Here is a 15,589-nt window from a genome sequence, read left to right on the forward strand (position 1 = left end):
TCCTCCACTATGATATACTAATCACATTTATAATGATCACATTATATTACTTTGGATGATTCCATTCTAATCTATCATACTCCAATTATCTAGATTCTATTTTCCTTATATCTTAACCTATCTAACCTACCATCACATTTCTCAATTTATTCTATACTTACTTAGCCTTGTAGTATGACTTACTTCTAATAATCACCAATCCTAAGCTAGCCGTCTCTCTAGTAATGCTATTCTGCCACTCCCTCTAAAACTAGAACTTTGTTCTTTTCATTTCAAGAGTCACATGCCTTTTATTCTTATATTGTTTGGAGAATGGAAATCAAAACCCTAACAGTTCTTGACAACAATTTTAGCTTCCAATCACCCTTAACTAATCGACGCACTAATGATCTTGACAACAAAACTAGTGGAATCTTCTAATCCCTTCACATATGAGGCATTTTCATGTATGAGAACTCTCATTTCTCTTATTGCCTTTGCTAAAATTAGTGAAGTTATCTAGTCTTATGACTATAAGATAAAAATGCTTTCTATTTTGAACAAACTCTCACTTTAGTGGAGGTTGAAGGCTTGATCCAATACCCTAGTAACTCATATATTTACTTCTCCCTAGTAATTAAGGAGATTTGGATGCTATATTATGAAAATACTCAAATTGAATTCTCTAATAGAAGTTGACAAGTGGTGGTAAGTTGTAGATTGCATGTAATGGGGTGTATTATGAACAATGGTATTCCTCCTAATTGTTTGTCTACTTTGAAGCACTATCAAGATGAGTTTGAGATTGACATTCAACTCATCCTTGAAAGAAGGTTGTAGGGATCTCTTGAAAGGATCAACGACTAGAGCTAGAAAGTCTCTTACCCCAAGACCTTTAATTAATAGTTAACCTATTGAGAATCAAGGGCATCCACAGAGAAAGCAAGGACATTTCTCCATTTCCACTTCAAGAAAATCTACCTATTCAAAGATCTAGATGTATCTAGGGGTAGTGGGTAGGGGAAACAAAAAAATGTTAGAGATCCATACAATCCATAAGGTATGATGCCATGTAGAGTTAGGGTGTGCCATCGTTTCAAGGTGTTTTGATTTTTGAATGCACTAAGCAAGGTTATTAGATATGATGTTTAACTATTTAAATATACTCCCATGCATGAGAACCTAGTACATGATCAAGGTCTAGCTTAGCCATATGTATTAGGTTGTTTTCCCTCCCATACAAGTGATTCATGAGCATTTCCAAGTCTCTTATATCCCTTGCAGGTTCCTCACCAAGTACACCTTTCTTATGGTTGTTCTAAAGGATTTCGTTGGGAGTCATCATTGATTTACAAGGTTATAGACATTGTGCACTTTCCCAAACTCTTGAAGCACCTTGCACTCATAGATGCTATGGGAGGTGGGAACTTGTACATTCTGTGAGTATTAGTTGCATTGAATCATCATATCACAACATTGCTTCATGACTTTAATGTATGGGTGGAAGATTCAACATTCTCAATGAGACTTTGTAACATGTCTCCACATGGAAATATGTGTTCTTTGGTTATTGCCTTAACAGGAAGACTTGAGATATTGACACTAAAATCCCACGTTCTTCTCCTTATTCCTTTAATGAATTGTTAACATTGATTAGCATTATTGCACATGTGATATAGGGGGGAATATGTGGGCTTTGTGGTGATGTTTAGAAATGATATAGTATATGTGAAAATGCTACCTACGTCTAGTAGTGGTGCTTTTTTCCTTCTCACCATAATTCTACAAGAACACATGAAACTTTTACGAGATAATTTTTCCATTAAATACTTAGAACAATTAAGTTCATTAACTATAAATAACTCATGCAATTAAAATCTTGTTGGCATTATGGCTGGTTGAATGGTTGGCACTGATGTCAACCTAGTTTTTTCTTGGTTTTTCCATGGTTTGGATTAATTGCCAATACTTGGTGTGTTGCAGACGTGTTTATGAGCTATGCAAAGGTGTACATAGGTCTATTAATATGGTGACACAGTTTGACAAAGAACCTAAGATTTTCCTTAATTAAACTATCTTAGCTAGGAGTATAACTAACATAGAGTGATGATTCAACATCTTTGTTAAGTGCTCATTCTTTCCATGCCATGATCCTCCCTGGAAGATAGTGTTATCCTCACGATGATGCCTTTACTAGGTGAAAATGTGAATTATCTCGGGCTTTAACCATTGTAATTGCTCATGGTAATGTATAGAACGCTTAATGGTTGAAGGTATGGTTTGACTTGGTTATTAAAATACCTTAAACTATCCGTAGTAAAGGCCCATGGTAAATATCGTCCCTAAGACTATAAATATCCCACCAAGATCACATTTGAGACAAGGATCTATGATGGAAATGTAATTTGGAGGGTGCCATCGAAATATCTAGAGTATGATCTTAGGAGGAGTGTTTGACAACTATGTCCTGTCTTTATTTTTATGTTTCATTCATGTTATAGCCTAGGCATAAAGGATCAAAGGTGATCTAGTGGTTTTGAGGAGCATAACACTTTAGATTAATATACCTGCACGCTTGATGTTGACGGAACAGTCTCAAAGCATATGGATGAGTGATGGAAAGTATCAAAAAGAGATTAAATAGCATATCACATGGTTTAGTGTGTGGAGGATCAATGTATGCTATTGCAAGATAAGAATGCATTTGTGCACTACTACATATAAGACTAAATTGTGACAACATATTTCGAAGGTATGGCCCATACTATTGCAAAGGTCAAGAGAAAAGTCATTTTTTAGTTTTGGCGGTGTAAAGTCCCCGTGTTCATCGCAATTCCGACGACCTATTTCTATGGCATTGGAATTATGACGAACCATTTCTAAATCATCTCAAATGAGAAGACAAATACAATATGTCGCAATTACGACTTCTAATTTTAGGATTCAAAATCATGACGAACAACATTTGTTGTTGCAATTGCGATGGCAGATGGATTTCTACATTCCAATGTCAATTTGACCGTTTGTTTGATGGTCATCTTTGACTTTGACAAGTGATCTAACGTTGCAATTGGAACTATAACTAAATATATAAATATCCTGCATGTAAGAGATGTTGCAACATCTTTTCTATAACTACAATAATTCTGAAAGGTTATAAGGTATTTTTCGCGAGCGAAAAACATATTTTGTTTTATATAATTGTTTTGTGGTTGGGAAGAATGTAAAAAAACATTAGATGGGGAATTAATCAGTGAGGGGTCAATGATGGGAAATGTTATTGCCCTTGGAAAGTTTGCGAGTGTAGAGGCCTGCGAAGAATTTCATATGAAACAACTTATAGACATTGTAGGAAGAATGGGCACATTGAAGGGGGAATGAATATTGTCTGGTGGTAAGCTATATTTTATGAATCATTATATATATTTTCTTTATATTAATTGTATTTGTAAAACTTTTTATTGTTATAATATTTGTTCTGCAGACTAATTTCACATGATTGTTTGTAATTATTATAAAGTCAAGGTGGCCACCTAGGTACTTTGATCTGAATGTGCCAAGTAATAGTACTAGAAATGATGTTCTACAAATTGAGGAACATGGAGCGAATATGGTTGAAGATCAAGATAATGATACTATGGAAGAAGATGACAATAATAACATAGTTCAAGATGATGGGACAAATCAATTGATCCAAAACTTGTACGATGATGATATTTATGATGCATTTGTGCTACAAAAGGCAGGGAAAACACTTTATGAAGGCTCAAGAGAAAATATTCTCTCTGCCACATTATTTTTGGTGAACCTAAAGGTTTTGAATGGTTTGTCAAACACTTGTATGACACAAATCCTAAGGTATAATGTAATATGTTTCATCAATACATGAAAAGTTGATTTGTTCCCTTTTTTTATTAATGTTAATAAGAATGCAATATTTATGATTAATATTCCTTACACTAACTAGTGATTTTTTATGTTGTGATAAATTGTTAGGTGAATTTATGTTACCATTGTTAAAATATGCAACTGCGACCAAATTCCACTTTGGACTACTCATTTGATGGGGATGATGATGGCATTGAGTTCCTCTTTCGAGAGGACCCAATCGACCTAAAGATCACCTCGTACAGACAAGCAGATGTTGGTTTTTGATTTTGTGCACCCACTCATGGATATTGGATCAGGTCGGCTTCACTCTCATGCACACTTGGACAGGTTGGCCTCAACATCAAATGGACATTGTTGGACACCCCTAGAAGCCTATAAATACAAGTGACCTAGAAGCTCATTTGGACATCACAACATCAAGCATATTATTCTCTTCTATCTGATTTGGTTCAACACATTGGCAAAGGAAAAGGTCGTATGGAGGTCTGAAGTCTCAGATCCAAAGCTCGCACAAAATTAGGGTTTTTGTTCTGGACACTGGCATAGAACTAATAAATTTCATCTCTAGGTGCATGCATGCTATGGTCAAGACAATGTCCAGGAAGCTACACACATGCTAACCTGAAGGGAACGCCCAGGGGTTTGACTACAATTGACCATCATCCAAAGTTTTTTGAAGTTGTCTAAAGTCTGAATCATGTTGTTTATGATATATTTTGTCACTGTAAACTGTTTTATGAAGTTGTTGGGTTGTATTGTTGATCATATTGTATTGGGCTCATTGTACTCTATGTTGAACATTTTATGACAATCTAATAAAATAAGAATTTGAAAGGGTTTTCCCCTGGTCTTTGACCAAATATGGTGTCTCTTATTAATGTGCTGGTTGTCTTCTTTTTCATTGCATATATTGTTCTATCTTCAATTACTGTTGATGAATGGAAATACTAATTGTAATTTGAAATATTGCTAATTGAAGTTTTCAATTGGGCTAAAGTAATTGATACAACACAGAAAAATACGAAAAATTAACATGAAATTAGAGCTAAGGTGAAGTACAAGCCCAAAAGGAGACAAGCCTTGAAGCATTCATCTTTGGAAAGTTGAAAGAACCGATCTAGTCAAATTCAAGATGACTTTCTACTTCAAGAGGGATGAAAAATTGGTTGACTCATCTAATTTTGCTACATGGAAAGTTAGGTTGGAGATCATTGCTGATAACAATGATGTTTTGGACTACATTCAGGGAAAGGTACCTGGTCCTCTGGAGAATGCATCTGCTGTTGTAAAAAATAAACACAAGAAATGTGAGTTGAAAGCAAAACAAATTATAGCTGATGTTTTACAAGATAACATACTTGCATATGTTGGAAACTTGAGAAGGTCTAAAGACATGTATGATAAGGTGGCCAACATGTATGAGATCAACAATTTGAATGAAATCTTCACCTTGAAAGATCAACTCAAAAACACCAAGATGAATAAAGGAGAGTCCATACAATCCTACATAATGAGGATCTCTCGTATTAGAGATCAATTGCTAAGAGTTGGAGAAGCTGTGCCTGACAGGGAACTGGTGGTCATGACTCTAAGAGGTCTCCCTCCTATTTGGGAAACATTCATCACTACTATAAGCAACACAAATGTCCTCCCTTCATTTGATGAAATTGTTGGAAATCTCACTCAAGAAGAGTCAAGGATGATAGGAAGAGGAAGGATTCAAAAGCACGAAGAAGGAGAACCCACTGCATACATCACTGATGACAAGAAGAATAAGAAATGGAAATGAGGTCCATTAAATTCAAGAAAGCCTCCGCCTCGAAATTCTGGTGGAAGAAAGAAATATGTGAACATTGAATGCTACAATTGTCATAAGAAAGGGCACTATACTCGAGATTGCTTCGAGAAGAACAATGCACCATGTTATAATACTAGAAGCAACAACAACATGTTCAATGATCAAAGAAGGAGAGATGACTGAAGGAATGACTGCAATGGAAGAAATGATAGAAGAAGAAAAGATGCCCTGAGTGACCATGAAGAAGATCGTCATCCACAAAAGAAGTCAAAATTCTCCAGGTATGAAAGTAATTTTGCGAATTAATATGAATATATTCTTATTTCTGCTCTTACTAGTTCATCTCCTTCGGATTTGTGGGATAGTTGGTTGGTTGATAGTGGGGCCACTCATCACTTCTCTAGTTACAAAGAAGTTCTCTCTAACTTGGTAGAGAGGGAGTCAAATTTGAAAATTATTCTTGGAGACAACTCCACTCATCCCGTTAAAGGTTTTGGATCCATAAAATTTCATTTGAATTTTGGGAAATCTATTGTACTACATGATGTAATGTATGTCCCTGGGTTAAATAAAAATTTTGTATCAATATCTGCTTTGGAAGACAAAGGGATGATGGTTTCTTTCATCAAAGGAAAGGTTCTTACGTGGCCTATTGGATCACTTATGAGAGATGCATTCATTTTGGGAACAAGGTATGAAGGACTCTACAGGGCCATTGGAAGACCACTGCTAGCATTGGTTCATAATACAAGTCATCTAAGCGAATTATGGAATCGAAGGTTGGCTCATCTTCATTATGATGCTCTTCCGAAATTGGAAAAATTGGTCTCAGGGATTCCAAAGGTTCAAGCTCAACATGATGGAGTATGCCTAGAATGTGCTAGTGTAAAAATGACAAGGGGACCATTCCCCTCTAGTGAAAATAAGATCACTGACATCCTCCATCTTATTCATTATGACATATGTGGATCGATGCCCATGCACTCTATTAGTGGATATCTCTACTACATCACATTCATTGATGAATTTTCAAGAAAGACATGGATAAACTATTTGAAGCATAATGATGAAACCTTCAAAACATTTAAGGAGTTCAAAGCATTGGTTGAAAATCAAACATGGAAGAAGATCAAAATATTTAGGTCCGATAATGGTGGAGAATACATGTCAAATGAATTCATTGACTTTTGCAAAAAGGAAGGTGTCAAGAAGGAAACAATTGTGCCATATACTCCCGAACAAAATAGTCTAGCTGAAAGGAAGAACAAGTCTATAGTAGAAGCCACTCAAGCGATGCTCCATGATCGAAAGTTGCCTAAATTTCTTTCGGTTGAAGCTTCACATGCCACCATATATGTTCAAAACAGGGTGTCTCATCAAGCTTTGGAAATCAAAACTCTCAAAGAAGTATTTAAAGGTGTGAAACCCAACATTAGTCATCTCTGCATATTTGGATGTCCCGTATATTTCCATGTGTTGAAGGACAAAAGGAACAAATTGGAAGCTACAAGAAGAAAAGGTATGTTTGTTGGGTATTGTGAAAATTCTAAAGAATTTAGAATATATATTCCTGGTAAAAGTGTGAAAATTCCTGAATCTAACACATCAAGAACCCCTACTGCAATTACTGGTTTACAATCCCCTACTTGTTCTTTACATTAACGAGTTATTTAATTGCATATTGAAGTAAACACTATTGCAACCTTCACAAATATATAGGTCATGCACTGAAATAAACTGAGACAATAACTCATCCATATTTAAATAGGAATGCAACAAATTACAAAGATAACCATAAATACAGAGATACAACAGAAATAACACTTCATTTTATTAATGTAAAATACTGAAATATGCTTACAAATAGAAATGGAAATAAACTAGCTCGGGTGATGGTAACTTATCTCTGAGGAGAGATGTGGCGGCTACATGCCTTTGAAATGTCTTACAATGAGGTTCAAAGGCCTATTTATTGTTGAGAAACAATGGAAAAACCTAAACATCCAAAACCCTAACCCTAGGAGATGAAGTGCCAAACTATGGGCTCCGTTTTGGGTAAATTGGTATATCAACTTTCTGGGGTCGTAACTTTGGCATACGATCTCCGTTTGACACGCACAATACCTCGTTAGAAAGATCTATTCGAGGAATACAACTTTAAAAAAGAAACATCGGTGGATCGATGTTGCTCCCAGTTTTCCCAAAAAACGTCATTTAGGGCCTCAAAACGGCTCCAGAAGTTTAGGCCTCGAAAAACTACCAAAAATAGTAAATTGTGCTACAAATAAGGAAATTGAAAAAATGAAAGAAACAATGGTGGGGATCCAAGTAGAATTGGCGGGTGGCCACCAATATCCACCTGGATCATTCCTCCCCCCTTAGGAAGCAATGATCCCCATTGCGTTGAGTTCCTCCATGAGATGAGGAAACTTCTGCTGAACTTGGTCCCTGGTGAACCACTTGCCCTGGTGAAGGAGTTGGCCTGCTTTGACAATTCGATACAGTTGGATCTCTTGCTAGCGAGTGTGCTTGATCTGCATGTCCATGATCTGATCAGTAGCAACTTGTTCCATGCAATCTAGATTTAACTCTGTTGGTGTGAGCTATTCTGTAATGTCGGATGTGTCTAGTAATGGTGGAAAGTATGGCCGAAGGCGGTCCACATTGAACACTGGGTGCAGGCCAAGGAATGGGGGAATGTTGAGCTCAAATGCATTGTCTCCCACAACCTTGGTAATGGTGTAAGGACCATATCAGAGTGGTTTGAGTTTCCGATAGGCTCCAGTGAGGCGTTCCTTTTGCAAATGCAACCAGACTTTGTCGCCCACCTGGAACTTGTGTGGCACCCGATGTTGATCATGTCGCTGCTTGTACTTGGCATTTTATTTCTCTAGAATGTCGTGGACCTGCTGGCGGATATGTTGGAATTGCTCAATGAAGTTGTTTGCCTTATCTATTTCGCACTAGACATGAGCCGAATCTGCCTGAGTAGCTGCAAATGGCATGGCCACATCAATGGGACATAGTGGCTGGAATCCAAAGCCCACCTTAAAAGAGCTGTGGCCAGTCAAGCTGTGGAGAGCCCGGTTATAGCTGCGCTGAACATAGGGGAGGCTCTCATCCCATGAGCGTGGATGCTTTGAGTTGTACATGTGCAGAATGTGTACGATCATCCTGTTTACAACCTTTGTCTGACCATCAGTTTGGGATGGAAGGATGTGGACTTAGTGAGTTTGGTGTCCAACATCAACCAGAGACTAGACTAAAATGTACCGAGGGACCTGCTGTCCCGATCTGAGATGATAGACTGTGGGATCCAAAAGTGTACCCACGCTCGTTCAAAGAAGAGTTTAGCAGTGGCTTCTACTGTGATATTCTTCTTGCAGGCCGCCATAATGGCCTTCTTTGAGAACCTGTCGACGACCACAAAAACACAGTCGTTTCCATGCTTAGTCGAAGGAAGGCCCAACATGTAATCCATGGAGATGGATTCCCAAGGTTGACTAGGGGTAGGCAGTGGAGTATAGAGGCCTTACTTCTTAATGGTCAGTTTGGCAATGACGCAAGCAATGCAGGATCTAATGTACTTTCTGACATCCTATCAAAGATTCGGCCAATAGAAATACTTCTGCAGTACTGCCATTGTTTTCTCGACCCTGAAATGCCCAACAGCCCGACTGTAGTGTGCTTCCCAAATCATCTTGGCATGCTCACTTGAAGGAACACAAAGGTGACCCAGGTGGCATAATAGGGCATCCTGGAGGTGAAAATATGGAACATGCTGACCCTCCAAGAGTGTCTAGTATGTGTGGCCAAATTCTGGGTCGCTTTTATAGAGAAGTGGCCAATCAGAAGTATCGTGCCCACAAGAGTTGAGCATGGTGGTTAACGCCATGATCGGTGGTCGACTGAGGCAATCTACAACATTATTGGTGCTCCCTTCTTATACTTGATATTCAAATGAAACTGTTGCAGGTATGTGGAAAACTTCTGATGGCGATCATTCTACAACTTCCCTTGCATCTGTATGAATTGCAGGGGTCGGTGGTCGGTGTGGATGACCGTTTCCTTCCACAAAATGTAATGCTTCCATTGTCAGCAAGCCTACACAATGGAATACATCTCTTTGTCATAAGTGGGATACTTCTAGACTGTGTCTGAAAGTGTCTCACTGTGATATGCCACTGGATGCCCTTGTTGAGTAAGGACTGCCCCAATAGCATAGTCAGAGGCATCTGTCTCGATCTCAAATGGTTGTTGCAAGTCTGGTAATGCGAGCACTAGTGCCGAGCAGAGGCGATGTTTCAACTCTGTGAATGCCTTCTGTTGAGATTCAGACCAAAAGAATTTTTCTTTCGCTCCTCCCTTGGTGACTTGACTCAAGGGCCAAGTGATATGAGAAAATCCCAACACGAACCTACAGTAGAAGTTGGAAAGACCCAAAAAGCTGCGGAGCTCTGTCAAAGTGGTTGGAGATGGCCAATCCCGAATGACTTGGATCTTGGCTGGATCCACATGCACCCCCTGTTCATCAATAATGTATCCCAGATACTGAACTTGGGTCATGCCAAAAGTGCATTTCTCCAAATTGGCACATAACTTGTGTTGCCGCAGTGTTTGGAGAACCTGTCGGATGTGGTGGAGGTGCTCTTACCAACTCTCACTGAAGATCAGGATGTCATCCAAGTATACCACTATAAATGAGTTGGTGAATGGCCGTAAGATGTCATCCATTATCCTCATGAAGGTTGCAGGAGCATTCGTCAACCCGAAAGACATGACCAACCATTTGAAAAGGCCCTCCTTGGCTTTGAAGGCAGTCTTCCACACATCAGAGGGTTCGATTGGTACCTGGTGATATCCTGACTTCAAATTGATCTTGTTGAAATATTCCCCCCCCTTCAGTTGGTCCAGAAGGTCATCAATCCATGGGATTGGGTACCTATTCCGGACAGTGATCTTGTTCAGCGCCCGATAGTCAATAAAAAGTCTCCAAGTCCCATCCTTCTTCTGTACCAACACGATCGGGCTCCCATATGGCGATGAACTTAGTCGAATGTGACCTTTCTACAGCATCTCCTGAATCTACCTCTTGATTTCATTGTTCTCCAGAACGGAGCGCTGATAGATTGGTCCATTGGGCAGTGGCGCACTTGGGGTTAGATCGATGGAGTGCTTGACCTGACAATGCAGAGGAACCCCTGCGGGGGAGGTGAAGATGTCCTCGTACTCCTCCATGACCTTGTCCATCTGTAGTTGTCGTGCGGAGGGGCCCTATCTAGAGGTTGTGGCCATCGTCTTCTTCTTTCCTTGAGGGCGTATCATTAGGATAAAAAATTTCTCGATTTTGGAAATGAGCTTACAACATTGTTTTGCAGTAACCAAAGAGATGGCGGTAGGCGGTGCTACCTCTGGCATCCTATACAACTTATTTCCCAAAGTGACTATAACAACACAAGGCCTTGACTCATATACAACATGTCGCTTCCACAAATATGGTTGGAATAATAATACATCACAACATAAAGGGGAGCAACGTCACACAATACCTCATCCGTGAAGGGCTTGATGTTGTATGGAAGGCGACACTGCTGGCTCACGTGAAGATCTCGTCCTTGGTGAAGCCACCCGATGGTGTAGGGTTGTGGATGTGTTATGGTCGGTAAGCCCAGTTGCTTCACAACCTCTGCCGAAATGAGGTTATTTTGGCTCTCGCTGTCGACAATGAACTGTAGTGGGGAGCCCTTTACCCACATCTGGTAGTGGAAGAGGCGCTCCTCCTCCTTTGGATCTTCGGGTTCCTCCTTCTAGATCTTTGTGGTGGCAACGGTGGCGTTGGGCTCTGCATCGATAATATGCTTCCCTTTGCCATTTCCCTTATCGGGCTCTAACTCAGAGTCTGAACATGCATATGATTCCGAATACTTTAGCTCGGCCACCAGTGACTGCGTGGCCCGACACTCGCTTGTGTTGTGAGTGGAGCTCTTATGGAACTCACACCACTTTCACGTGTCCTTCAACTTCACGGTGTTGTTCTTTGCTTGCGGCTTTTGCGATTTTTCCTGGTGGTGAGCTCCAGTATTGCAGCAATAATGCTGCAACTCCTGAGACTTCCTTCTTAAATTTATTAACCCGGTTGTTCGTAACAAACTTGGAAGCGACGGTGCCGTATGCACAAGTACTAGCTCTTGCCGCAGTTGTCACTTGGTCAGCTGGCACAAGTCCGCTAGGGGCTTAAGCCAACTTCTATGAGCTCTTAGAAGAAGCTTTTTAACTGATGGATGAAAGCTAACTCAAAGGAAGCTAATCTACTTGCGGAAAGAAACTGAAAGCCAAAAAGTAATGCAAACCCTAGCAAACCCTAATTCTACCAGCTAGTCCTACTGATGCAAAGGAGAGAATGCAAACTACTGGAAGGGATGCCATTACTTCTATGAAGGTAAAACACATGTGTCTAGACTACCTCTACCTGAAGAAAACATCTTTTTGTATTTTTGAATAAGTTATTAGAATTATCATGCATGTGCTTTTAACTGTTTATGACTGTGCAGAGGTGGATTGGCGAGAGGAAATGCTTGGAAGAGGTTGGGAAGGTTCAGAGAGGACCTAAGAGGTCCCTAACACCCTTCCAGAGAGTTTCACAGAGTTTGGCTATCAAGAAACCTCATTCGTGAGCTTCTACAGGAAGTTTGCAGGGGTTCTATAGGATGTTTCAGGAATTTCTACAAGATGTTCAGAAATTTCTACAGGATGTTTAAAAATTGGATTTTGGAGGATGGGTGAGTGAGGGAAGATGCATGAATGGATATGGAGGTAGGATAGGGGTCTGAAGTGGCCCAGGGACTGGTGGATGGAGTGGTGAGAAGGTGTAGATAGCTAAGTTGGCTCAAAGAAGGCTGAAACAATGATGTACAAAAACTAGGGTTATGTGAGAAAATGTGGCAAATGTGAGGTAAAGATTCTAAGTAGAGGGTGGAGTGGATGGTGCTGATGGAGAATAAGTAGATGAAGGAGTGGTATAGGTGCTCTGCAAGTCGTTTTTCCAATCTGAATCAACAAAGACTTGTAAATTCAAAGACCTAGTTACGTTGACCTAATATGCTAGCTGCCAGTAAAGAGAATGAACAGAAGTGTGACCTGTAATGAAACCATGTATTTTAACTCATGCAACTAAGAAAACGAAAGTCTGAACTTGTAACCAACTTCTACACATGAAAATCAAACACTAGTGATTGCATGGCAAAGCAAAATCAGTGTTTTTGTGGACAGCAAAGTCATCCTAGTCACAGCTCCTGATCCCACTAAGGGAGAGGTGAAACCACAGATGTTTGATGGCCCTTTTCTTGAAGTTTTTTTTGTTAACAACCTATCAACTAAATCTGAGCATGAAAAGCTATTTTACTCATAAAAAACAACCTAAATAACAAAACAAGATTTAAATCTAAATAGCAGATTTTATTTTAAGAATACAACAAAGACACATGAAAGTAAACAAAGGAGGTACTGGGCGCTTGAGATGGGCCCAACCCCAAGAGCTACAGCCTCCTAAGAGAGATTTAGAGCTGATGCAAAGCTGGATTCATCTTTATTGATCAAAAGAAATGTTACATTCCAAAACTGTCCACAAGAAGAACTTGAAAATGTGCTGAAAGTAAAGCTAATCTACTGCCTAAAAATCGAACTACAAAATGACTACATATTGAATACAAAATGACTAACTACTGGCTACAAAATGACTAACCACTAGCTAACCCAAATGAGGCCCTAAGTCTTCTTATTTATACAAATTGAGGACCCCAACAGTCCTCCTAAACTTTAGGGACTCGGCTGCCCAAAACTTGTAGTTAACAACAGTCCTACTTGACTTGCTTGGCTGCCCTTGTGGTAATTGATTTGGTGGCCCTTGAACTCCGAGCTGATGGTGGAGAATTCGAGGTAATGGCCCATAAATGAAGGGGACACCTTCCTACAAATCCTCTCCCTTGTTCTCCCACGAATTTGGCTGCCAAGTGCTCATTAAAATCTTCAATTTTGTCTCCAAATTGACCAAAAAGGCTACACAAAGCACACATTAGACTTGTTGGCATAATGACTAACCCAATTCACTCTATTAGCATAAATATAATAAAAAACATGCAATAAACTAATGAGAATGGTGGATTAAGTTGAATTAGGAGGTTGAATGAACCCAAATAATTATCCATTTTTGGGGCTCATCATCACCCCCCTACTGAAAGTGTTTCTCATCCTCTGAGCAACCAATCTATCTCCTCATCTTTGATGGCCTTGGTGGCCTCCCTGTCATGCCAAGCTTCTGAAGTGATGTCCTCTTCTCTGTCATGAAACCATGCTTCTCTCTTTGCTTCTTCCCACTGCCTGTGCTTCTTTTCCTAGAGAATTCTCAACTTCCTGTAGAACTGTCTCAACCTCCTGTAGAACTGTCTTTGAGTCCATTATCTGAATTCTCTCTCTTCCAGTGAAGGTTTTTGGCTTCCTCTTTCATAGGTGATGGACATCCTTGAAGGAGGTCCCTCCTTTTGTTTAGCTTGTGTGTCCTCAATGACAATTTGCTTCCTTGACTGTGGTTTGGGGTCTGCTAATTCTTATCTGCATGCCCTTTCTCGCCTTAAAATATAGTGGAAGCTCCCTCTTTCACTTCTCCTTCAGCTTGGGAGAGGTACTTAGGGCGGCCAGCACAGCTGCTGCCTCCCTAGCTAGGATTTCGGCCGATTTCTCCTTCTGCTTCCCTTTTTCAGGACTTCCTGTAGAAAGTCCTGTAGCTGATTTCTGTCTTCCTGTAGAAATTGTTTCAACTGTTTTGGTCTTCTTGGCTGGGGCTTCCTTCTCCTTGACCTGTGCTGTGGTTGCCTTGGGTGTGTCCCTACTTGTTTGTACTTTTTCAGTCCTCTCTGCCCTGATTTGCAACCGTTTCTCCCTTGGCATTTGTGCCTTTATTCCACCCACAGCTTTGGCCTTGGTAGCTTGGCCTTTGTCTTGTTTCTCTTCTTGCTTTTCCTGTGGTGGCCTGTCCTGGGTCTTCTTACCCTTAATTTCCTTACCCTTAGTTAGCTTCTCTGCCTCAATATGCTCCTTTTCCTCACTACTGGATGAAGTGTAAGTTCACATGACAACCATGGATAATGCTGAATCATGAATCCCCCTGGCATGGTAAGAGTGCTCCCTTTTTCTTATTCTTTTTTCAGAAATAGAAATGTTGTTTATAGTTTCCCCCTGGACTCAAGGAAGAATTCCTTAGCTGTTTGATATCAATGAACAACAATCCCCTCGTTTCAAGACTTTTGCTGCCCAAATACTCGATTGTCAGAAGGGAATTAGGCTCCCACAGACAAAGTGTAGAGCTTAATTTTCATCCCCAACATGCATACAACCACATAAATTTCACATTCTTCATGCACATGTTAGTCCTCACAGTGCTTTAACTTTTGTACAGGAGAAATTTGTTAATAGGAACCGTGGAGGGGAATGTGATGCAGAACCAACTGAAAAATTTCGTGTATCACACAGGAAAACTACCATTCTTGACCCACAGGCAGATTTGTTTCATACTTTCTTATTCAAAAACAGTTTTAATTCGCCACCTTTCAGATGTATCATGCATGGAAGAGTGTTTTTTCAAGCCTACCACTTTCGGGACTCCCAATTTGTCGAAGAAAAATCCAAGCTTTTCTGCTCTGGAAGGCTCTGCTGTACTTTCCTGTAGAACGTCTTCCTGTAGAAACGCCTGTAGAGTGCCCCTGCGCCTCTGAGCGAGCCTGATACGTGGGATAATTTCGAAAATAGGTAGAAACCAGTGGAGGACGACTAGTTCATCATTTTGTGGAAGCGGAGGATGCATACTTCAGTCAAGTGCAAATGGACAGCAGGTGGTGTGAGTTTCAGCCGAGCATTTTACATTGCGGC

Source organism: Pinus tabuliformis, chromosome 5_2 (genome assembly GCF_031772625.1).
Source record: "Pinus tabuliformis cultivar Carrire ecotype Pingquan chromosome 5_2, CPIR1, whole genome shotgun sequence".
Classification (NCBI taxonomy): Eukaryota; Viridiplantae; Streptophyta; class Pinopsida; order Pinales; family Pinaceae; genus Pinus; species Pinus tabuliformis.